Source organism: Piliocolobus tephrosceles, chromosome 14 (genome assembly GCF_002776525.5).
Source record: "Piliocolobus tephrosceles isolate RC106 chromosome 14, ASM277652v3, whole genome shotgun sequence".
NCBI classification, from domain to species: Eukaryota; Metazoa; Chordata; class Mammalia; order Primates; family Cercopithecidae; genus Piliocolobus; species Piliocolobus tephrosceles.
This window is the reverse complement of record NC_045447.1, coordinates 77,458,915-77,481,544: the sequence shown is the minus strand read 5'-3', so window position 1 is coordinate 77,481,544 and position 22,630 is coordinate 77,458,915. Positions and strand designations below refer to the sequence as shown.

Here is a 22,630-nt window from a genome sequence, read left to right as displayed (position 1 = left end):
AACCTCAGAAGAGTGAGATCAAGGAGCTCATGCCTTTCAGCCAATGGTTGGTATATCCCACTTCCAAGAGCTCTTAATTCATTCCTTCAACTCAGCACAATGCCCTGGAAACTCTTCCCAGGACACCAAGGGAAGCCATGGGAAACCCTTCCTGTCTCTGCAAATCCTGACTTCAACTTTTCTCAGGCTGCTTACTCATCTCTCCCTTCATTTACAAATTGAGGATAATTAATGAGAATAATTTTCGACTTTCTTTTCTTCAGTGTCCGGTTTTTCCTTGTTAGCAACCAAGTTTTGGAGTTTATGGCATAAGATTGATCTTCTTTCTTATGTTCGGTTACATATTTGGTAAAGTTTTACATTTTCTTTTTTTTGTTGTTTGTTTGTTTCAACAATATTAAGAGTGGAGATTCTGCGGTTCTGCTTTGTTCTTTACCGCGAAGTATATTTGCACCACCACTTAATATTTGAGGTCACTTTTCTCATCTATAAAAATAGGAGTGAAGCCTCTCATGAAGTGGTAAAAGATTAAATGAGACTTTCTGAAGAAATCCCACTAAATTATTTTTGGCTTAGGAATCTAAGAAGGAGTTCCACTAGGGAATACTGTCATTTACATTTCTGATTTCAAGCGTTCAGAGATCTGTTGTTAATTAGCAGTATATTCCAGATGTTGACAAACGTTTTCTGTAATGGGTCACACAGCAAGTGGTTTAAACTTTGCCAGTCATAAAATTTCTGTTGCAACTACTTTATTTACTCTGCTGTTGTAGTAGGAAAGCATTTAGAGACAACATATAAATGAATGGGTGTGACTGTGTTCCAATACAGTTTTATTTATAGACACTGAAGTTTGAATTTCATGTCATTTTCACATGTCACAAAATAGTCTTCTTTTGATTTTTTTTCAGCCACTTAAATGTAAAAGAAGCTAGGTATGGTGGTGTGTGCCCATAATTCCAGCAACTTGGGAGGCTGAGATGGGAGAATTGCTTGAGGCCTGGAGTTCAAGGACAGCCTGGACAACATTTAAAAAAAAGTGAAAGAAAATATTCTTACCTCATGGGCCACACAAAAACAGGTGCTGGGCCAGATTTGGCCTACAGGATATAGTCTACTGACCACTGGTATATACTGTTAGCACTCCAGACCCTTGCTGGCATGAATAATCTGAACCTTTACAGTTTCTATTAAAAACCCCTTCAAGAAAAGTGAATTTAGGAGATATAATTCAAAGGACATACTGTCTATACATCTATACACCCTCTGTTAATTTTATCCTCTATCTTTGGATCAAGTTAAACCACTGGATGACTGTTAACTTGGACCAACTCAACTCTGAACAGTCTCCTCACTGAGTTAAATTCAATTTTTATTTGTTTATTTATTTTTAGAGATAAGAGTCTTGCTCTGTCATCCAAGCTAGAGTGCAGTGGTGTGATCATAGCTCACCGCAACCTCGAATTCCTAGGCTCAAGCAATCTTCCCACTTCAGCCTCCCAAGCAGCTAGGACTACAAGCATGCACCACTGTGCCCAGCTATTTTTGTTGCTGTTGTTGTTGGAGATGGAATCTTGCTGTGTTGTGCAGGCTTGTCTGGAACTCCTGGCCTCAAGCGATCCTTCTATCTTGGCTTCCCAAAACACTGGAATTACAGGCATGAGACATTGTGCCTGGCCTAAATTTTAATATTATGTTTTGTGGTTTTATCAATGTTCTATCTCAAGATAAAACAATTTAATTTCAAGTTTTTTACTTGCAAAAACAACTTTTGTTGTTTTCATGTTCCAGTAAATCACTTATTGTGCCTGGATGGGGTGACCTACAAGGACTTTCTCTCAGAATTCAGTATACTAATCCTTCAGTATACATGGGGAAACCCTGTGAGGATACCGAAATCCAAGGATGCTCAAGTCCCTTAGCTGGCCCTCTGCATCTGCATATCTTCTGTCTAAGAAAACCTCTGCCTCCTTTCAGACACTTTCATAGTTCTTTCTTGCAGTTGACTACACACAATTGTCTGTGTGCTGTGGCTCGTGCCTGTAATCCCAGCACTTTGGGAGGCCGAGGTGGGTGGATCTCTGGAGGTCAGGAGTTCAAGACCAGCTTGGCCAAAATGGTGAAACCCCGTCACTACTAAAAATACTTTTTGTATTTTGTAAAAATACAAATAGTGGTGCATGCTTGTAGTCCTAGCTGCTTGGGAGGCTGAAGTGGTAAGATTGCTTGAGCCTAGGAATTCGAGGTTGCAGTGAGCTATGATCACACCACTGCACTCTAGCTTGGATGACTAGCCAGGCATGGTGGCATGTGTCTGTAATCCCAGCTACTTGGGAGGCTGAGGCAGGAGAATCTGTCTCAAACAAAGCAAAACAAACAAAAAAACAAACTACACACAATTATAATCAAACTTCCCTGTTTACATTGGCTTCTGTGAAGCTTAAAGTTAGATTTTATTCTCAATCGCAGCTAACAGTATTCACCCAGGGCTACTGTGTAGTACAACTATAGGGGACTTCAAGTCAGGCCAGTGTTGCAGACATTTAGATGAGAAAGATTAATCTCTGGAAAAATGAAGTTCTTATTTCTAAGTCTGAGTCCAGACTTACTTTGAAGATTCCTTCCCGTCACTCCATCCCTCAACCCAGGTGTCTTGAAGAGCCACTGTTCCTTGGAAGAGGGGTATCTTTTATGCCTCCTTGAAATGGATGATAATTTTCTCCTAGGGGAAGATGGCAAAGGGCACTTGCCATTTGAAAAGTGATTATCTGAAGAGTCTCTCTGGAAGTTCAGCTTGAAAGGACTCTCTTTCTGTGTTTGTTTAACTGTACATTCACTAGGTATTAAGGGAAGTGCTAGGAAAAACTTGAAGAGGAAACACTTGTCAGAACCCAGCAGGCCATTACTCTACTTCCCTTATGCCAAATTTAGGTCAGAGTGCATCTGTGACTTGCCCTGGACACTGAGAGGTCACATCCACACAGGACTAGTCCTTACTATTCCACAGATACATGATGAAGCCTGTGCAAGATCTGATAGTCTACACAGAGCTGCTCCATAAATTTCCCAGGAAAGGGTAACTCATTGAGTCATCAAATATTTGTGCAATCTGAATCTTCCAGAGGTCAAGGAATAATTGTAAATGGTATTTGGACTGATGGCTCTGTAGTTCAGAAGGTGCTTAATTGTGCATGTGTGTGTGTATAGATTTGAGAGGAGCATAGCTCTCTATCCTCATCTACTTTCAACTTGTACTTCTCAATTTTATTACTGTTTGTTATTGGGGGAAAGAATGGTTTTGACATCAGTGGCAAAGTTGTCAAGATCTTAGATGATTTATTCCTGAATTATCTGGCATGAAGTCTTACTGAAAAGTTCATAGTTATATTTTATGTACTGCAACCAAGATATGGAAATAACTTTAGCTTACAAAATGGATATTTCTGGATCTATACTTGGACCTATAGAAATATGTGAAATCAGACAAAAGCAGAAGTGATGGTAAGATTATATTCAGTAATTCATCTAGCCAATGATAATATCTGGGCCTTTGGGAGAAGGCCGTGAGGAATGTTTTATGAGGCTGAAGAAATGTGGATAATAAAAATGTAGTTGGCTATGAAGACCTTCCTAATATAAAAAGATTGTTAAGTCTTAGAATCACTTCTTAAGTGCTGATGGAATTTTCTGTTTTAAGAGAATAGATAGCTGGCCAGTGGCTTAGGGCTTTACTATTCAAAGTATAGTCCAAAGATCAGCAACATTAGTGTCACCTGGGAGCTTGTTAGAACTGCCTGGACACCACCACAGAGCTACCAATCAGAATGTGCGTTTTAACAAGATGCCCAAGTTATTTGTATGCATGCTGAAGTTTGAGAAGCAAACAGGCTTGGAGCACTGTTCTCAAACTTGACTACATATGAGATAAACTGGGGAACATTAAAAATATTGATGCCTGGCCAGGTGTGGTGCTTCACATCTGTAATCCCAGCACTTTGGGAGGCCGAGGTGGGTGGATCATGAAGTTGGGAGTTCAAGACCAGCCTGACCAACATGGTGAAACCCTGTCTCTACTAAAAATACAAAATTAACTGGGTGTGGTAGCATGTGCCTGTAGTCCAAGCCACTTGGGAGACTGAGGCAGGAGAATTGCTTGAATCTGGGAAGCAGAGGTTGCAGTGAGCCAAGACTGTGCCATTGCACTCCAGCCTGCGTGACAGAGTGAGACTCCGTCTAAAAAAAAAAACAAAAAACAAAAAACAAATTGGTGCCCTCCTCCAGAGATTCTGACTGAGTAGGTTCAAGATGTGGTCCTCATGTTGGGATTTTTTGAAGCTCCTCAGATAATTCTAATGTGCAGCATTTTCCATTGCCTTAGAACTGGCTGGAAGGTTTGGCTTACAGAAGCCCTGAGCTCAGACATCCTGAGAGTTGTGTTTTTGTTTATTATTATTATTTTTAATAGTGGTAAAATACACATAACAAAAGCATATCTTAATTGTGGTGAAACAAATACAACATAAAAGTTAACCATTGTAACCATTTTTAAATGTACCATTCAGTGGCATTTGTTACATTCACAATGTTGTGTAACTATCAGGACTATTTCCAGAATTCCTTCCATCATTCCAAAAAGAAATTCCACACCCATTAACTAGTTGCTACCCATTCCCGCCTAATCCCACTCTATGACAACCATTAGTCTGCTTTCTGTCTTTACATGTTTACCTATTCTGGATGTTCCATATAAATGGAATAATAAAATATGTGAACATTTGTGTCTGGCTTCTTTCACTTAGCGTAATGTTGTCAACGTTAATCCACATTGTGGCATACCTCAGAATTTCATTCCTTTTTACCACTGCATTGTATGGGTATAACACATTTTGTTTATTTGTCCTTTCATCTGTCATCTGTCGATGGACATTTGGATTGTTTTTACCTTTTAGCTATTGTGAATAATGCTGCATTGAACGTTGGTGTACAACTATCTGTTTGCTTCTCTGCTTTCAGTTCTTTTGGGCATGTACCCGGGACTGGAATTGTGGAATCAGATGGTAATTTTATGTTTAACTTTTTGAGGAACCATCAAATTGTTTTCCATGGTGGTTGCACCATTTTACACTTCCAGTAGCAACGCATGAAGGTTCTCATCACATGGGCATATATTGCCACACTAATAAAACACTTCCATGGTGACACATTGATGGTAGACTCTCTGAAGAACTAGGTTATGTTGCTGCAGTAGTTTCTGTTCTGGGTAGGGCATAGCACCAACTGCAGCACTAGCACCCATGCAAAGGATTGGGAGAAATGGGAATAGGGGAGAGACAAGAAGAGCAGTGTTGTGTCTCTCTTACTGAGGGGTTCCAACTAGAGATCCCCTAGAAGTTAGAGTCCCAAGTGAATGAATTCCTCTCTTTTTCCCAGGCCACTTTCCCTCTTTCCTAATACCTAGCTATCCAGAACTTCCACAGGGCTGAGGTTGCATGTGAATTTCTTCAACTGCCTCACCTGGTTGGCATCCAGCAGCCCATGGTGCAGGTACAGGATAGTTGTTCGGGTTTTTGTTCATAAGGAGACTAATTTAAATTACTGCAAGTAAGGAGGAGGGTATTTTAAGGATACAAGGGAGGTTATATCCCTAACCATGTGAGAAAAAGCAAAACAACTGAGCTTTGGGGAGCCAGGAGCCAGACATTGGTTCTGTCTTCTGGGAGGCTCTGAAGACCTCTCTCATGAGTGAATGAAGTTTTCTTTGGTTTTCCGTCATTAATGGATCCTAGGTACTGTTCCATGTTTGCTTTTCCTGCCATGAGAGGTATTCTTTCTCTCTTTGATTATTTTCTTTCCTCTGCTTCAACTTCTGCTGTTTTAATTCAGTTTGCACAAGGCTCATCCAACTCCTACAGCTGCCAAAACTAACTGACTCATTCTTTTAGCCAAAATTCCTTAGAGATACCAGAAATCTAGTTGGTCCAGTTCTACTTTCTATACCAGATGACATGGGTCACTGTCAGGCAGTAGTCCTTCTACCTGTTCCAATCAACTATAGTCTAACATAGTCTCCTTGGCCAGGGGCCATATGTAGGAGAGTTGTGATTGGAAGGGCTGAAGGGAAGGGCAGACACCACTTATGTGTCTTTTTCCTTTTTTTGAGACAGGGTTTCATTTCCATCGCCCAGGCTTGAGTGCAGTGGCACGATCTTGACTCACTGCAACATCCGCCTCCCAGGCTCAAGCCATCCTCCCACCTCAGCTTCCCAAGTACCTGGGACTACACGCACATACCACAACACCCAGATAATTTTAGTACATTTTGTAGAGTTCGGATTTCACAATGTTGCCCATGATGGTCTGGATCTCCCGGGCTCAAACGATCTGCCTGCCATGGTCTCCCAAAGTGCTGGGATTATAGGTGTTAGTCACCACGCCTGACTCTTTTTTTTATTTTTTATTAGAGACAGGGTCTGGCTCTGTTGCCCAGGCTGGAGTGCAGTGACTCTGTCATGGCTCACTGCAGCCTTGAATTTTTGGGCTTAAGCAATCCTCCTGCTTCAGCCTTCCTAGTAGCTAGAACTACAGGCATGTGGCACCACACCCAACTAATTAAAAAAAAATTTTTTTAGACATGGAGTCTTGCTATGTTGCCCAGGCTGATCTTGAATTCCTGCCCTCAAGTAGTCCTCCTGTCTTGTCCTTCCAAAGTGCTGGCATTATAGGCATGAGCCACCACTCCTGGCCAATGTGTCTTGAATAGAATGTGACCCAGAGGTTGGCTTCTCCATACTCATCACTTATGGTCTCAGGTTGATATGGAACATATTTTTCCATGGGGAAAAACTGGTCAATCGTGAAGCCTGACTTTCCCATCCAGTGTAAAGGCAAGTGTGTTCTTAAGTATGTATTTAGGAAACAATTAATGAAAGGGTCCAAATCTTCCTATGACAGGTAGGGTTGCCAAATAAATCACAGGATACTTAGTTAAACTTGAATTTCAGATAAACAATGAACACGCTTCAGATAAACAGCATTGATATTTGTGACATGCATTTAAAAAGCAATTTATTGCTGGGCACAGTGGCTCACGCCTGTAATCCCAGCACTTTAGGAGGCCGAGGTGGGCGGATCAAGAGGTCAGGAGATTGATACCATCCTGGCTAACACAGTGAAACCCCGTCTCTACTAAAAAATACAAAAAACTAGCCGGGTGAGGTGGCGGGCGCCTGTAGTCCCAGCTACTTGGGAGGCTGAGGCAGGAGACTTGCTTGAACATGGGAGGCAGAGGCTGCGGTGAGCTGAGGTCACACCTTTGCACTCCAGCCTGGGCAACAAGAGTGAGACCCCATCTCAAAAAAAGAAAAAAGAAAAAAAAACCCAACTATTTATTGTTTATCTGAAATTCAAATTTAACTGGGCTTCCTGTTTGTTTTTGTCATTGTTTTCTAAATGTGGCAACCCTAATAAGAGAATATTCTTCAAAGAGAGAGCTATTCCTTAGGGATGTTATAAAAAGGTCTAAGACGTGGGATGGTCTGTAGCTGAAGTATTTCAGCTGCCTTCTGCAGGTGGGAGAATTTATTCCCACTTAATTATGTATTTTGCATATCTTACAATTCATTTAATGCTTAATCTCATACTCAAAATAACTGCAACTGCTACTGTTCTGCTAGGGCTGTTACTGGCTACTCTATCAAATGGTGCACTCCAATTGGGTAATCTGAGAAGAGTTTAATAGAAGGACTATTTACAGTGGTTCAGGGAGTATGTAAGGAACTGCCAGGGAGAGCACAATGACCCACAGCAAGGTACTATCACCTCATCTAGGCTTGAAGGCTGTGTGGAAAGGGCCACTTTGCAGGCCTTGTGTCCATCTGTCAAGGAACCTTGACAGTCCCATGGCAACCCTCCAGGGAGGGAGCTGGAGAATACATACTTCACATTCCTCCTCTTTCCTTCCCCCAAGCTCCTACTGGGCCTCTCAGGCAAGCATACCCAGGCAGAAGTCATATAGGGTAGCCTCCCAGGGCAAGGGAGCCTGGAGAAGGACAGAGAGATGTGGAGAAGCCAATGGATGAATCAAGTCTGAATATGTACTCTGTGCTTCCAGCCTCAGTAAGCATTTTACAGTCACCTCATTTGAACCTCATGACAGTCCTATGAGGAATGTACCATTATTGTTCCCTTTTACAGATGTGGTAAAGGATTAGTGATCATGAATAATTTGCTGAAGGTCACAGAATCCCAATCTACTCACCCCCCTATCACTGTACAATATTTCCTACTGACATCTTTAATTATCCTTATTGAAAAAAAAACAATTCATGGTGTTTTAATAGTTTCGTTGTTCTTGTCATGTTGCCAGCTAGTAAAACTGCCCAGACCTAGTTTAGCAGCTAGTACACAAAACATGCTCACTCGTTTGTTAATTTTTGTTTTTGTTTTTATCTTTTAATGTTTGTTAATTTTTGTTTGATTTCTGGCTTGGGAGAGCAGCAGTAGCAGGAAGTCCAGATTTAGGAGTTGGGTCAGTCAGTTGTTTCCTTACAGAAAAGCAGCTAGAGGAAGGCACCCAGCTCAGAATATACCTGGCATATGGAAAGGCCCATTAAGTCAAGGTTCAAAGAAACCCCAAAAAAGCAATTTTATAGAATCTTAGACTTGGAAGGGACTTTAGACATCACCTACAACCTCTACCCCATGTGTGATTCCTCTCCACAATTCAGCCCCTGTTCTTGTCCCTAGGGTTACCTCTTCTAAATAAACATCAAGAGAGTGTCTGGACAAGAGATTCACAGAAGGGTCCACAATTCCCTCGCATGATTCTTTTTGCTACTTAAGAATTCATTTCACTTCTGAACTTTGATATGCCTTGGTTTTCCCACTCATAACTTGGAGATAGGTAATGTAAAATATATCAATTTCCATTATCTCCTTGAACAGTTATAGTGCTTCCTGAAGAAAGTGCCAAGTTGTGCTGTTAAAAAGAGTAGGAGCAAACTAGGAAGCTGGCACCAATTGTACAGTTAGGTTTCTGACATGTAAAATTCAGGAGAAGGGAAATGTGGGTTGGAAGCTTTTATTGTGAGCAGAGAATGAAAGTGGATTCAGTCAGTGTGTAATGTAATTTGGAAAGTGGAAATCATGAAAGGGAAACAGTTTTAATTTCTGGGAAATGAAACAGAAAGAAATACAAGTAACAAGAACAACAGCAACAGCAACAACAAAGCCAAGCCCATTACCCACAAAAGCTACAAGTTTTTCTTATATTTGGGTCTTTGAATTACTACTCTCCCCAGAAACAATGGTTTTTGATTGAGTTTGCGGTTCCCTTTGAATTTCATAAGTGATTTACACTATTAAGTTTACTTTAATTTTAATTCTTTAAATATATATATTTAGTTAATATGTAATATATATTTAAACACACACTATTTTTCTTCCAACATTTACATTAGGGTTTTTTAATGGTCAAAGAAGATATTTCTGAGTTTGAAACTCAGTTTTAAAGTAGAGTTTGGTAAAGTAGGGAAATTTTGCTTTTTGGACATGGCTTTCTCCCTCAGCCTATTTTTGGAGCATGAGGTCCTGTGGGCCTAAGTTCTGTATTAACCACATCTCTCCTGAAACCCCTGACTTCCCCTCTGCTACCATCACCCAGGGATCCCTCTTCCCACTGCTATAACACTTTATGTCTGCTTCTGTACAGCACTTACCACACATCTCCCTCCCACCTGTACCAGAAGGTCCTATGGGTAGAAAAATGTCTTATTTATCTTAGTAGTCCAATGTACCTGGCATGTAGTAAATGTCAGAGTCCGAAACTGTCTTATTTTCCAGATTTGGGCTTTGTAACAAACGCCTTTTGAAGATAATGTCCAGGTCTTTGATGTGTAATTTTAGATAAAAAGAAAACTGAAGGAATGACTCTAATGGTAGAAGTTTCCGGTTGGAAAAGAGGATAGTGTTGTTAGAGTCTGTGGGTAATTTGGGGGCCAGAATGGTCTTCCTGGTAGTCCTTGAATCATACAAAGTCAATGATAGTTAGCTTGGTGTACTTGCTTATTAAGATGGTCTGTGGACAATGCTCTGACTTGTTGGGAAATAAGTAGAGTGAACAACAGTCTCTGTTTGTCTGGGACTGTTCCCATGTTAGCATGGCAAGTTCCATATCTTGGGAAACCCCTAGTCCTGCACAAAGCAGAGCATCTGGTCACCCTATACAATCCAAATATATAGTGGAGTATGGCCTCTTAACTGTCACGTTAATATGCTGATAACTTGGACTCCAGTACTTGTAGGGAAAAGATAAATCTTCAAATAAGTAAACAACTAGCCCAGTTTGGGAAGATGTCAGTTCTTCTTTCTCATTAAGATAAGGCAATCTTAAAATCAGTAGAGAACTCTCAAATGTGGCTATAAAAATAACAACAGTTACATAATTAAATTTCCTTGGCTGAAACCGCTAATAAGACATTGCCAAATTTTAGCTTATTGTTGAAGATAAATCTCTCTCACCCATTCTCTCTCTCTCTTACACACACACATGCACACACACACACACACACACACAATTTTCATTTTTCTGGCTTAGCATACTCCTATTTTAATTATAGGTTTTATCGTTTTTCACCATGTTAACAGAACAAAGTTGGTTTGTTGTTGAAGAATATCATTTAAATGGATACCTAGTGCTGTGGTTTATTGACAGCACAAAACTGCATTATTTTAAAAATATGTTTAATAAAGCATATTTTCATTTAAAGTGTACCTGTACTTAATGGAAATTTTTGAGAGTGATCATTTATAAAGATGAAGAGAAGAGGCTCTCTGTAGCCCCCAAATGCTTACTGGCCCTCCGATGCCTAAAGTGCTATATTTATTTATTATAAGAATATAGAGATAATAAGACTGTTTATGAACCACAAATTAATAATAAAATAACTCTTGGGCTAAGGACAAAATCAAATGGAAATTATAAATCACATAAAGATGAATGGGCAGAGAAGCATTACTCTACAAAATCTGTGGGGTATGGTCAACATGTTATTTGGAGGGAAACCTATAGCTTTCAGTGTCCATGTCAGAAAAGAAGAGACATGGAAAATAAATTAACCGAACTTTCAAATCAAAATTTAACTTCCCAATTCAACAATCAATCAAACAAAAAAGTAAAAGAAATAAATAAAACAGAAAGTAAAGAGAAGGGAAAAAATGTAATGGCAGGAAATAATGTGATAGAAAAGGATAATAGAGGCTGCTGAACTTGAGGAAATCCTCTTTTTACACAACAAGGATGTCAGCTGCCCAGACTCTGACCTGGAGACTCACCTCCCAACCCAAGGAATATGCGTTATGAGAGTAAGAAATATGTGATTACACCTCACATAGAGAACTGCAGAGAGGACGGTAATAACTAACAGTAAGACCCATGCATCAAGCATTATGCCAGGCAGCTGATATAAATTATATGGTTTAGTTGTATTTCTTCCTCATTTTCTGATAATATTGAAACACAGGATGGCCAAGCAATTTCCTCAATATTGAGGGACAGTAATTAATGTAGCTGGAACTTGAACTTCAGAAGGGCTCTTAAGTGGACTTTAATTTACCATAGGTTGTTAAAGAATACCATTGGCTTTAGAAACATCTTGTTTTGAAAATTCATATCTGGTTTGGGAAGATCATGATCCTGTCAGTCGGTCATGCTTTAGAGTGAAATGGTTCAAACAGATTTCTTTCCTCTCAACAGCTAGCTGAGGTTAGCCGTGTTGAAACAATGGGAGTTTTGAAGTGGTTAAAGAGAGAGAAGTAATGCAGGAGTGGCACTGCTTAGAGGCTAACACCCCCATCGGAATACTGGGCAGCTGGTAAGCAAAAGTACGGAAAGGGAAGTGAGAAGATGCCAAAGATAAACTCTATTTCAAAATTCTGACTATGGTCAGCCCCACCCTCAAGAAGAGAGGGACAGGTTCTTCCTCTTTTTCTCTCCCGTACAAAGCAGTCTCCTATTCCCAGGACCAGGAAGTTCAGGTCCAAGGGCCACTCTTGGGCAAATAGGGTTGGAAGAGACTTTAGAGGTCCTATCCAGTCTACTCACTGCAAGGCCTCCCACACCCTCCTGCATGAATCCTCCAAACTCCTCCTGACCATCTTTGCATCTTCGTTGCTCTTTCACAGGACAGCCCATGTCTATTTGGGGTTTGAATTAATTGTTAGAAATGCCTTTCTATCAGCCAACTATCTTATCTTCCTTCAACTTCCTCTCATTTGTCTTACATCTGCCCTCTGGAATTGCCCAGTCTGTGTGGTATTTGTTCCAATGGAATTTCATCTGTCATGTACTGTTGTTTTTGGCTGATTTGCTAAATTGATTAGATATCTCTTTAAATTCAATGCTTTTGGATCAAGGTAAATGCTGGTAAAATGTGCCAGCAATTTCTTTTTAAGAATGATTTTGCTATTGCTCTGTTGCTTTTGTTTGTTTTTTTAAAGAATGTTCCCAATAGATTCATTTTGTGGGAGTAGGTTCACATACGAATCCATGGAATGACCCACATAAAACACCTACATAAAAAAGAATCAAAAAGTGTATGTTTTCTTATTGATCAACACTACTTGAAAGCTCTTCAAGTCCTTCGTGGTATAATAAAGTAAATAGATATTGAGACGAGGAGATCATCTAGTTAACAGACATGGAAAAATGTTCCACCTCACTTTTAATTTTAAAAAGTAAAAAGTAAAATGATAAAAGATACCCCTTCCATTCATTTGGCTACTAAGTATAGCAACATTTATAATAATATTTAATGTTTGTTAGTACTATTATACATTACCAGTAGAATTAGAAATGTCTTTTAGAAATCGATTTAACTATATGCATTGAGATCTTTTAGTTTTATTTATTTAGTAATTTTTAGAGGCAGGGTCTTGCTATGTTGCCTAAGCTGTTCTTGAACTCCTGAGCTCAAGCGATCCTTTTGCTTCAGTCTCTCGAGTAGCTAGAATGACAGGTGCAAGCCACTGCACCTGGCTATCAGGAGATTTTAAAATATTCACATCCTTTCACCTAGTAGAATCTCCTGGGTATTTGTACTAAGGAAATAATCCGGAGATTAAAAAATATATATGCCTAAGGTTTGTACTTCTTACAGGAAAATTATTCATAATAGTGAAAAATTAGTCACAGCCTAAAATCTAACAACAGGAAATGGTTAACTAGATTATGCTGCATCCACTCAATGGAAGATTATACAGCCATTTCAAATAATGATTATGAAAAAAACACTATATGTTATGTGTATTGCCCTAGTGGAGTAAACCAATGGTAGCGGATCAGAAAAATGTTAAGACAGCAGTTTTTAGCCACATGAAAAATTCTTGCAGTATATAAAAAACAATGTATACCAAGAAATGTACCAAAATTATTCTTATGACATAAATAGGATGGGAGAAGTGTTTTTATATTTAATCAAGAACTGGACTGTATAACTGAATTGTTTGCCAGTGAAGCAGAAGCAGATGGCTTGGTTAAACTCACACATTCTTGCCCACTCTGGCTATTTTTACAAGGCTCTTACGGTTTTATATTTTCTTACATTTTTTGTTGATTCTTGTACTCTATTTTATTCTTCTCCAACTTCATTACGGAATATTATTTAGTGTGTATAATTTGTCTGGGGTCCCCATTGATATTAGCAAGAAACACTGGTCATTGGGTTGTGCTTGATTATTTGAGTCTTCAAACCTCCTCGTCATTGGATATTGTGGGACTGAGTGTTAATATAAGGATATGATTCTATCAATCAATTTTCACACATATGTATGTCACTGAATATGAAATATGGGATATATTAGTCAGTTATTGTTACAATACTGAGTAATAAACAGCTCCAAAGCTCAGTGGCTCTTAAAAATAAGCCTTTATTTTTCTTGTTCATGGGCCTGTGGATGATCTGGGATGCTCTGCTTCTTTTGCAGGATAGCTGGGCTTATATCAAAGTCTCAAGCTGGGATCAGGCCTGCTTCACATGTTCCCAAATCCCATTAGCTATCTCAGGCACATTCTTCTCCTGGTAGATTATGAAAGGCAAGAGGCCAAGTCAGGAGAATTGAACCCAGGAGGCAGAGACTGCAGTAAGCTGAGATTGTGCCACTGCACTCCAGCCTGGGTGAAAGAGTGAGACCCTGTGTAGAAAAAGAAAAAAAAAAAAGAGGCCAAGTCAAACTACTTAAGGTCTATGTTCATGAGTGCTATCATTTAATTGACCAAAGCAAGTCACATATGTAATCATGCTGAACATCAATGAGAGAGGGAAATAACTCCCATTAGAAGTTCACCTGACAGAAGGAGGGGGTAAAGAATTGAGAGTAATGATCTAGTCTACCACAGGGACAATGTACAAACAGATTAATTTAAATAATTCAAAAGAAATACCTACTGACTTGCAGAATAGGTAACATTATCTTCATGTATGAAAAATATCCTATTTTTCAATTAGACTAATGAAAACTTAATAAAATAGTTGTTACCATATACTTCTTTTAAAGAATACGCAATATCAATATATTTTAAGGACAGTTACTAGTTTTGACTATTCTGGGTGTTTAGCCAAGTAGAAACTTGTAATCCAGTTGTAAGTGGATTTTTTTGTTGTTGTTTTTTCTTGGGGACAGAGTCTCGCTTGGTCACCCAGGCTGGAGTGCAGTAGTGCGATCTTGGCTCACTGCAACTTCTGCCTCTGGGGTTGAAGAGATTCTTGTGCCTCAGCCTTCCTAGTAGCTGGGACTACAGGTGTGTGCCACCACACCCATCTATTTTTTTTATTTTTATTTTTTTGTGTTTTTAGTAGAGATGGGGTTTCACCATGTTGGCCAGGTTGGTCCTGAATTCCTGACCCCAAGTGATCCACCCGCTTTGGCCTCTCAAAGTACTGGGATTACAGGCATGAGCCACTGCTTCTGGCCTATAGGTGGATTTCTGGCTTTGGGTTACACACACACACTTGTTTATAGGAGTTTGTAAGTTGGGAGTAAAATGTACTCTGAAAGGAAATCACTTGATAGGAACCACTATTTGGTAAGAAGAGGTGACTCAAGGAAAGAAGTTCCTTGTGGTTTTAAACTTTATTATGCTATGGGTCCCTACAAAAATATGCTTGTCTCCTTCTTCTTCTTCTTCCTCCTCCTCCTCCTCCTCCTCCTCCTCCTCCTCCTCCTCTTCTTCCTCTTCTTCTTCTTCTTCTTCTTCTTCTTCTTCTTCTTCTTCTTCTTCTCCTTCTCCTTCTCCTTCTCCTTCTTCTTCTCTGATGTAAGGCAAAAGCTTTTAGCTAAATACTACTGCTTTAAATTTTTCAAAACAAGAACACTTCTCAGCAAAATTTTGTATTTCTTTGTTTTAGTGTAGAAAGACAAAGCAAGGGATAACTAAAGTCTAAGTTCAAGCTAGATATATTTGTTTACATTGGAATAACAGTTTTAAACTCCAGGAAAGAAGTGCTGATAGCTCAGAAGATAAAGCAAGTAATGGGTTCCAGTAAAGTTGGTTGGGGAATTTTGTTTGTTTAATTTTTAAATTAGTAGTGGCCTCTCTCCAAAATGTTTGTTTTTAAGATTCAGGTTAAAATTTGGATAGATACAGGAGATGTGGGAATTAGACAATATCAGAGAAACATGCTGAGGTAATTTCCATTTCAGAAAATTTATCTAACTTTGCCTAAATGGATAAATGGAGACATTTGAAGCGTAAGAGTTTGGCATTTCATGTCCCAGCTTAGAGGACTTCTGCTTGAAACAGAACAATTGGTTTGAAGTACAGTATCTAGATCCTTTCACCAAAGAGAAAGAAAATTGCCCATTCTGATTAACCAGCAATTATCTCTAATTAAGGAATGGAAGCACAAGTTTTCAGTAGTATCACTACCTGGCACTCTGTATGCAATCAAGCAAGGCAAGGTTCCTATATCCACAAGGTTCCTATATCCAATTATTTTTTTTTCTAGTCAAGAAAAAAAAATAATTAGGATAATTAAACAAGTTGTAGCAATCATTTTTTTTTACAATAAAAAAGACTGCAACAGATCCAATTAATTCTTTGGTAGATGCAGAAAGTAGTATTTATGCTTTTCTAAAGGCCAGTATTCACCATGGACTAACAGCAAAATGTTTCAATACCATCTCAGCAGAGTTTGTATTTGATTTCATAGTATTCTATAAAGTGTCAGGCATTTTAGAGATATCACTAACAGAAAGGTTATGCTTTCTAAATACAGTCACACAACTACTTCGTACCTATGATATAATTAGACTGTGACACTCTTGTGGGCATCTAAACTTCAACCTGTTTAAAAATATAAATCCCTATGAACGCTCAAAGAAAATATGCTTCAGGCAATTTATCTGCAGTAAAATGATTTAACTATGGGACAATCATGTTCATTTCTTCATATCTTTAATACAAAATTTACCATTTAAGATGATTTCATTGTTTAGTTGGAAAGCTTTACTCTACCAATTAGTATAAGATTTTAAAAAAATCCTTTGTTTCTTCTTCATAGAAATGGTAGACTTTTTAAAATAAAAAGTGCATTTTTCTTCATAACATTAGTATCTGTCACTATAAATAACTTGAAAAATCTTCCAAAGTGTCAACACCTGAAGTCAATTGTGTGTTTCCTTTCAGGTATTACATCATTTATTGATTACACATGATAATGGATGATACAAAGCTTCATTCCTATCTGTAATTTTATCTGGTACCATTATTCAATTTAGATGTATTGCATAGGATGTGCCAACAATCATTTTAATAACCAACAATTCCATGATTTTGCTTTGGTAATCCCTTTTAATGGTGAACTTCAGGTCACAACAGTAACTATCAGTTCAACCACACCAAGGTTTCTAAAGACAATGGTTTCTCCCCCCAAGCAGGTTGTATATAAATTCCAAACAGAACCTGGCATGGCCCTGAAGGAACTCTAACTTCACACTGTTGGAGAAATTTACCAAGATAGTTTCAGAGTAGACCAACTTTACACAGCACATTAAAAAAAAAAAAAAAAAAAAAAAAAAAGACATTTATTCAGCATCCCAATCAGGCTATTATATTTAGCAATCAACAGCATGGGTGAAAAAAAAATCTACATTAAAACCCTTTGTTGGAATGCTTTACACTTTCCACAGAACAGAAACTAAAATAACCTGTTATACAATTAGTCACAAATGCAGTCCTCGAGTTTTTTGTCCATATACATGAGTATTTGTCTAAAACATGTCTGCTTTGTAGCAGCTGGGCTGCTTGGCCAGCTGTGATTGGCTGAGTTCATAAATCTGTTGTAACCTGTAGCTTCCCTGTCACTTCTGTGGCTCTCCTCTCCTGCTAAGGTTTGTTTCCTAATTAAAACCTTCTGCCACTGCCATAGCTACTGCTGGTACTGGAACCACCATAGCCACCTTGGTTTTGTGGTTTGGCAAAGTACTGGCCTCCACCACCATAGGGGACAGAGCTTCTGCCTCCAAAGTTTCCTCCCTTCAGGGGTCCAAAATTTGGAGACTGATTGTTGTAATTGTCAAAATCACTGTAGCTTCCACCACCTTCAAAATTGCTTCCATCATTACTAAATCCATTGTAGTCATCCCCACTGCCACCATATTCACCACCACCATGGCTGCCACCAAAGTCACCATGACCATGGAAGTTTCCTCCATGACCAAAGTTGTCATTCCCGCTGAAACCACCTCCAAGACCACCACCAAAGTTTCCAGAATCACTCTTGCTTTGACAGGGTTTTCCTAGCTTCACAGTTGTGGCCATTCACAGTATGCTATTTCTGAATGACAATCTTATCCACAGAGTCATGGTTGTCAAAGGTTACAAAGGCAAAGCCCACTTCTTTGCCAATGCCTCTGTCAGTCATGATTTCAATCACTTCAATTTTTCCCTACTGTTCAAAATGATCTCTTAGGTGATGTTCTTCAGTATCTTCTTTAATGCCACCAACAAATATATTGTTCACAGTTAAGTGGGCACCTGGTCTTTGAGAATCTTCTCTTGAGACAACTCTCTTTGGTTCTACAACTCTTTTTTTTTTTTTTTTTTTTTTTTTTTTTTTTTTTTGAGATGGAGTCTCGCTCTGTCCCCCAGGCTGGAGTGCAGTGGTGCAATCTTAGCTCACTGCAAACTCCGCCTCCCGGGTTCACGCCATTCTCCTGCCTCAGCCTCCCGAGTAGCTGCGAGTACAGGCGCCTGCCACCACGCCCAGCTAATTTTTTGTATTTTTCATAGAGACCGGGTTTCACCGTGTTACCCAGGATGGTCTCCATCTCCTGCCCTTGTGGTCCACCTGCCTCGGCCTCCCAAAGTGCTGGGATTACAGGCCTGAGGTTCTACCACTCTTCCATCTACCTTGTGTGGCCTTGCATTCATGGCTGCATCCACCTCCACAGTGGCATACATGACAAACTCACAGGTGCTGTAGCGCTTGGTGTTTGGATCTCTCATTACCACCCAGTCGGTGAGCGTTCCCCATTGCTCAAAATGGCTCCTCAGGCTCTCATTGGTTGTTTCAAAGCTCAACCCTCCAATGAAGATATTCCTCAGTTGTTTGAGCTCTTTAGGAGACTCTGACTTAGACATAAAGGCAGGGAGAAGAGAGACTTTGAGGATGGTTCCTTTGTGGCATCCACGGGCACATAGCTAGGTGGTGGCGTCCACGGGCAGGTAGGTTTCTTTAGTTTAGTTTAGTTTTTTGGTGAATAGTTTTTTCAATATTTTATTATAAACATTATCAAATATATTGAATAATTGAAATAATCAGAAACAACAAATTTGCATATATCCACTATCTTATTTATTTATTTTTTTTTTGAGACAGAGTTTCCCTCTGTTGCCCAGGCTGGAGAGCAATGGGGAGATCTCAGCTCACTGTAAACCTCTGTCTCTTGGGTTCAACCGATTCTCATGCTTCAGCCTCCCAGGTAACTGAGATTATGTGCACTGTGCACCACCACATCCGGCTAATTTTTGTATTTTTAGTAGAGATGGAGTTTCACCATGTTGGCTAGGCTGATCTTGAACTACTGTCCTCATGTGATCTGTCCACCTTGGCCTCTCAAAGTGCTGGGATTACAGGCGTGAGCCACCACACCCAGCCACCACTATCTAGATTCTACAATCAGCAATTAATTTGCTTTATTATACATTTATTCAGCCACCTGTTTTTTGATCCCTTTGTCCATCCATTAATCTATCTTTTTTTTTTTTTGAAGCATTTCAAGGCAAGTTGTAGGCATCAACATATTTCATTCAATACTTCAGCATGCATATCATTTTTTAGAGTTTAATGTCATGTATATGAGTTTTTCTTGGTAAGATTTTATATATAGTAGATGCCCAATCTTTATTTTATTTATTTATTTATTTATTTATTTATTTATTTATTTATTATTGGAGACAAATCTCTGTCACCCAGGCTGGAGTGTGGTGGTGCTATCATGGCTCAATGAAGCCTCAACTTCCCAGGCTGAAGTAATCTTTCCACCTCAGCCTCCCAAGTAGCTGTGTCTATAGATGCAGGCCACTAGGCCTAGCTAATTCTTAAAAAATTTTTTGTAGAGACAGGGTCTCACAATTTTGCCCAGGCTGGTCTCAAACTCCTGGCCTCAAGTTATCCTCCCACCTTAGCCTCCCAAGTAGCTTAGATTACTGGCATGAGCCACCATGCCCAGCCTCGAGGCACAATCTTAAGTATAGCATTCAGTGAATTTTGACAAATGCATAAACTTATATAATCCAAACTCCTGTCAAGATACAGAATATTTATATTTTCCCAGAAAGTTCACTCACATTGCTTCCCAGAAAGTCTCCACCTATCCATCCCTCTAAAGGCAACCACTACTCTCATGGCTTAGTATAGTACAGTGTGTAAGAGTTTCAGTGTTCCATCACCTCACTGACTTTGGTTTGCCAATCTTTTTATTTTAGACATTCTGATATATTTATAGTAATATATCTTTGACTAATGATTTTGAGCATTTATTTGTGTGTTCATAGCATTCTCATATCTTTATGAAATATTGGTTTAAATCTTTTACCCATTTTAAAGTGGGTTGTCTTTTTTTCTTTTCTCTATTTTTGAGTTGGGAGATTATTTTGTCACCCAGGCTGGTGTGCAGTGGCACCATCATAGCTCACTGCAGCTCAAACTCCTGGGCTCACGCTATCATCCCGCCCCAGCCTCCCAGGTCCTGAGATTACAGGTGTGAGCCACTGCACCCTGATGTCTCTTTATTATTGAGTTGTATTTTTATTTTGGATAATAGTTCTTTCTCAAATAAATATATATTTGCACCTTTTTCCCAGCCTGTGGCTTACCCATTCACTTTCTTAGCACTGTCTTTTGGCACAGAATATTGGCTTATCCAGTTATGCAAATCTTTCAAGTATTGACACATTTCATTATACAAAATTAAAACAACATTCATTAATAGCACCACCAATCTCATCAGAAAAGTCTTTATCTATTGAAAGGTTGTCAAGCTTGTGCTGGCAGACATGTGTCCCAAAATTCTGGTCAGGTGCTATGGCTTATGCCTGTAATCCCAGCACTTTAGGAGGCCAAGGCAGGAGGGTTGCTTGAGCCAGAGATGTCAGGGCTGCAGTGAGCCATGATCATACCCCGGTACTCTAGCCTAGGTGACAGAGTGAGACCCCGTCTCTAAATAAACAAATAAACGAAATGAAAAACCTGTGCTTTGATAAAACAAAAATTCTAATTTTTGCTTGAAAACTTGAATTTTATATTTATCACATAAGTTTTTCCTGTTGAAATAAACCAGTTTTGTTCCTTTTAAATAAAATGTTTGTCAATATCCTATTCCAAATAACCATAGTTTAACAGTCATTTTTTCAAGTAAAAAATGGTGCTCGATGAAAAACTCAGCTAATTCACCTCACAACTCAATCACACAAGTGCTCTTCTTCAAGAAAACCATCATACGTCTGTATACAGCAGAAGTGCTTTATGTGTACTTCTGATTTCATCATATAGAATATTAAAAAATTTATAGTTAATAAACTCAATTTTTTAAAAAGAAGGTAAAAGTCCTTAACAGACACCTCACCAAAGAAGATATACAAGTGCCAAATAAACATATGAAAAATGCTCAACATCATGTCATTAGAGAATTGTAATTTGAAACAATGAGATATCACTACATATCTATTAGAATGGCCAAAATCCAAAACGCTGACAACACGAAATGCTACCAAAAATTTGGAGAAACAGAAACTCTCATTTGTTGCTGGTGGAAATGCAAAATGGTACAATGACTTTGGAAGACAGTTGGGCGGTTTCTTACTGAACTATTAAACATAGTAGTTTTAGTAAAACTAAACATACTCTTACCATATGATCCAGTTATTCAGCTTCTTGGTATTTACTCAAATGGATTGAAAACATATCCACACAAAAACCTGCACATGAATGTTCATAGAAGCTTTATTCATATTTGCCAAAACTTAGAAGCTGTAAAGAAGTCTTTCAGTAGGAGAAAGGATAAATAAACTGTGACACATCCAGACAAAGGAGTATGGTTCAGAGATAAAAAAACAAATGAGCTATCCAACCATGAAGAAACATGGAGGAAATGTAAGTGCATCTTACTGAGTGAAAGAACCCAATCTGAAATGGCTACATAATATATGATTCCAACATATGATACTCTGGAAAGAGCAAAACTATGGATTTAGTAAAAAGATCAATGGTTGCCAGGGGTTTGGTGGGAGAAGGGAAGGGATGAATAGGTGTAGCACGGGATTCTTTTGTTTGTTTGTTTTTTGAGACAGTCTCACTCTGTCACCCAGGCAGGAGTACAGTGGCACGATCTTGGCTCACTGCAAGCTCTGACCCCTGAGTTCATGCCATTCTCCTGCCTCAGCCTCTCGAGTAGCTGGGACTACAGGCACCTGCCCCCATGCCCGGCTAATTTTTTTTTTTGTATTTTTTTTGGTAGAGATGGGGTTTCACCGTGTTAGCCAGGATGGTCTTGATCTCCTGACCTCGTGATGCCCCCGCCTCGGCCTCCCAAAGTTCCGGGATTACAGGCATGAGCCACTGCACCCGGCTGAAGCATGGGATTTTTAGGCAGTGAAACTATTCTGCATTATCCTATAATTGTGGAAACATGACAGTACACAAAACCCATGGAATTGTACAACACTAAGAGTGAACCCTAATGTCAACTATAGACTTTAGTTAATTTTAATGTATCAGTATTGGCTCATGATTGCAACAAATATACCACACAAATGTAAAATACTAATAATAGGGGAAACTGTCAGTGGGGGATGAAGAGGGTATGTGGAACTCCGACAGATCTTCAGAATTTTTGGAAAAACCTAAAATTGCTCTAAGAAATTAAGTCTGTTAATGAAAAACAGATGTACACTCAGGGGCCAAGAGTTAATTAAATTAATAATTTTTATTGATTCATCCAGAATATTAAGTAAAACTGGTTTCTTCTTCTTCTCCTTCCTCTCCTTCCTCTCCTTCCTCCCCTCCTCCTCCTCTTTCTTCTTCTTTTCCTTCTCCTTCTCCTTCTCCTTCTCCTTCTCCTTCTCCTTCTCCTT

At 39.1% G+C, this 22,630-nt stretch overlaps 1 pseudogene; it reads right to left on the bottom strand.

Moving 5' to 3' along the window:
• Window positions 1–17,398: 17,398 nt before the first annotated feature.
• Window positions 17,399–18,637, bottom strand: LOC111543395 (annotated as a pseudogene).
• Between the last annotated feature and the right edge of the window lie 3,993 nt (window positions 18,638–22,630).